Here is a 3,879-nt window from a genome sequence, read left to right on the forward strand (position 1 = left end):
AAAGAAAAAAAACTTGAAAAAAAAAAGAGTAAGTCCTCATTTTCTGACAAAAAATTAAGAGATGATGTCCAAAACTATTAAAATTGTGTGACATACACATCACATTACAAAATGAATGATGAAAATCAAGTGATCATCTCAACAGATGCAGAAAAAGCACGTGACAAAATTCAACATCAATTTATGATAAAAATTCTCAATAAAGTGGATATTGGGAGAAAGTACCTTAACATAATAAAAGTCATTTATGATAAGCCACCACTCATATTCAACATGAAAAAATTGAAAACTTTTCTTCTAAGATCAGGAACAAGACAAGGATGCCCATTTTTGCCATTTTTATTCAACATAGTATTGGAAGTCCTAGCCAAAGCAATTCAGTAAAGAAAAAGAAATAAAAGGCATCCAAATTGGAAAGTAAGAAGCAAAACTGTCACTATTTGCAGATGACATGATTTTATATCTAGAAAATCCTAAAGGCTCCACCCAGAAACAGTTAGAATTTAAAAATTCAATAAAGTTACAGGATTCAATCTCAATATACAGAAATTTGTTGCATTTCTTATACACTAACAATGAACTATCATGAAGAGAAATTAGGAAAACAATCACATTTACAATTGCATCAAAAATGTAAAATATCTAGGAACAAATTTAACTAAAGAGGTAAAAGACCTATACACTGAAAATTATAAGACACTGATCAAAGAAACTGAAGAAGACACAAAGAAATGGAAAGATATTCTATGCTCATGTATTAGAAGAATTAAAATTGTTAAAATGTTCATATAACCCAAAACAATTGACAAATTCAATGCAATCTCTAACAAAATTCCAACGACATTTTTCACAGAAGTATAACAAACAATCCTGAAACTGCTGTGGAACCACAAAAGATCCTGAACAGCCAAAGCAACATTGAGAAAGAAATGGAAAGCTGGAGGTATCATGCTCCCTAATTTTTTTTTTTTTTTTTTGGCTTTTTAACTTTTTACTTTAATTCCAGTTAGTTAACATATGGCACTATATTAGTTTCAGGTGTACAATATAGTGATTCAACAATTCCACACTCCCTGATTTCAAACTATACTACAAAGCTTTAGCAATTAAAACAGTATGGTACTGGTATGATGATAGGCATATAGATTAATGGAATAGAACAGAGAGCCCAGGAATAAACATGTATGGCCAATTAATTTATGACAAAGGAGGAAAGAATATACAATGGGGAAAAGACAGTCTTCGATAAATGGTGTTGGGAAAACTGACATCCACATGCAAAAGAATGGAATTAAAATACAATCTTAGACCACACACAACTATTAACTCAAAGTGAACTGAAAACTTTAAAGCCAGACCTGAAACAAAAAACTTCCTAAAAGAAAACATGGTCAATGGTCTTGGCAATGGTTTTTTGGATCTGACTCCAAAAGCAAAGGCAATAAAAGCAAAAATGAACAAATGAGACTACATCAAACTAAAAAGCTTCTGCACAGCAAAGGAAACCATCAACAAAATGAAAAGCCAACATACCAAACGGGACAAAACACTTGCAAATCATATATCCAATAAGGGATTAATACTCAAAATATATAAAGAACTCCTACAACTCAAGAGCAAAATAACAAACAATCTAATTTTAAAATTTTTAGACAGATACAACTGACATATAACATTATGTTAGCAAATAGCAGAGGATCTGAACAGACATTTTTCCAAAGAAGACATACAGTGGCCAACAAACACATGAAAAGATGCCCAACAGTCTTTTTTTGTGCCTAGCATAGCCATGTCTCATGGTCCCAAGAAGCATCTGAAGCATGTATCAGCTCCAAAGCATTGGACACTGGATGAACTGACTGGTGTGTTTGCCCCTCATCCATCTACTGGTCCCCATAAGCTGAGAGAATGTCTCCCTCTCATCATTTTCCTAAGGAACAGACTTAAGTATGTCCTAACAGGAGATGAGGTAAAGATGATCTGTATACAGTGTTTTATTAAGATTGATGGCATGGTGTGAACTGATATAACCTACCCTGCTGGTTTTATGGATGTCATCAGCATTAACAAGACTGGGGAGAATTTCCATCTGATCTATGACACCAAAGGTCACTTGGCTGTTCATCAGATTACACCTGAGGAGGCCAAGTATAAGCTGAGCAAAGTAAGAATGATCTTTGTGGGGACAAAAGGAATCCCCCATCTGATGACCCATGATGCCTGCACCATCCACTATCCTGATCCCTTCCTCAAGGTGAATGACACTGTTCAGATTGATTTGGAGACTGGGAAGATTACTGATTTCATCACATTTGATATTGGTAATCTGTGTATGGTGACTGAGGGTGCTAACCTGGAAAGTATTGGTGTGATCACCAAAGGAAAGGGATACCTTGGTTCTTTTGATATAGTTCATGTGAAAGATGCCAGTGGCAACAGCTTTGCCATGCAGCTCTCCAACATTTTTGTTATTGGCAAAGGCAACCAACCATGGATTTCTCTTCCCCATGGAAAGGGTATCTGCCTCACCACTGCTGAAGAGAGATATAAGAGACTGATGGCCAAACAGAGCAGTGGGTAAAATGGACTCTAGGTGATGTGGTTAAATCTTTATACTTAAAGATAATACAGGAAAGGGGCGCCCGGGTGGCTGAGTCGGTTAAGTGGCTGCCTTCAGCTCAGGTCATGATCCTGGGGTCCTGGGATCGAGCCCCGCATCAGGCTCCCTGCTCGGTGGGGAGCCTGCTTCTCCCTTTCCTCTGCCTGCCTCTCTGCCTACTTGTGCTCTCTATCTCTCTGTCAAATAAATAAATAAAATCTTTTTTTAAAAAAAAGATAATACAGGAAAGAAAGAAAGAGAGAGAGAGAGAGAGAAAGAAAAGGAAGAAAAGAAAAAAGAAAGAAAGAAAAGCTGCTCAACATCAGCAATCATCAGGAAAATGCACATCAAAACCACAATGAGATACAGCCTCCCATCTTTAGAATGGTTATTATCAAAAAGACAAGAAATAATAAGTGTTAGCAAGGATAATAGCATTGCAGCATTATTTACATTAGTCAAGATATGAAAACAATCTCTGTACCCATGGATGGGTGAATGGATAAAGATGTGATACACACACACACACACACACACACACACACACACACACACTAGAATACTACTCAACCATAAAAAAGAATTAAATCTCGCCATTTTCAACAACATGGATGGACCTTGAGGGAATTATGCTAAGTGAAATAAGTCAGAGAAAGACCATATGATTTCACTTATATGTGGAATCTAAAAACAAACAAATGAACGAACAAACAAACAAAAAAACAAAACACACAGATCCAGAGAACAGTGGTTGCTAGAAGGGAGGGGGTCAGGGAATGAGTGAAATCAGTGAAAGGGGTCAAGAGGTACAAATGTCCAATTAAAAAAATAAATAGCCATGGGGATGTAATATACAGCATGGTGACTATAGTCAATAATACTGTAGTGCATACTTGAAAGTCACCAAAAGAGTAAATCCTAAAAGTTCTAATCACAAGAAAAAAAATTTTTTGTAACTTTGTATAGTGACGGTTGGTAACTAGACTTATTAAGGTGATCATTTCACAATGTATACAAATATTGAATCACTATGTTGTACACCCGAAACTAACATAATGTTGTATGTCAGTTATATCTGTCTAAAAATAAACAAAATAAATGCAAATACACACACACACACACACACAAATTGTGTGACATAAACATATTTAGTTAGGTGACAGTTGTCACCTCTGAAGCTAGGATTTGGGATTGAATGGGATGGAACAGATGACTATATTTTTTCATTTTAAGCCTTAATGCATATGTTACTTTAATTGAAATATTAATTTTTAAATAAT

The 3,879-nt window shown here is 35.4% G+C and overlaps 1 pseudogene; it reads left to right on the forward strand.

The window, feature by feature from the left end:
• Positions 1-1,789: 1,789 nt before the first annotated feature.
• LOC116635832 lies at positions 1,790-2,581 on the forward strand (annotated as a pseudogene).
• The last annotated feature ends 1,298 nt before the right edge of the window (positions 2,582-3,879 follow it).

This window comes from Phoca vitulina, unplaced genomic scaffold (genome assembly GCF_004348235.1).
Source record: "Phoca vitulina isolate PV1807 unplaced genomic scaffold, GSC_HSeal_1.0 scaffold11, whole genome shotgun sequence".
NCBI classification, from domain to species: Eukaryota; Metazoa; Chordata; class Mammalia; order Carnivora; family Phocidae; genus Phoca; species Phoca vitulina.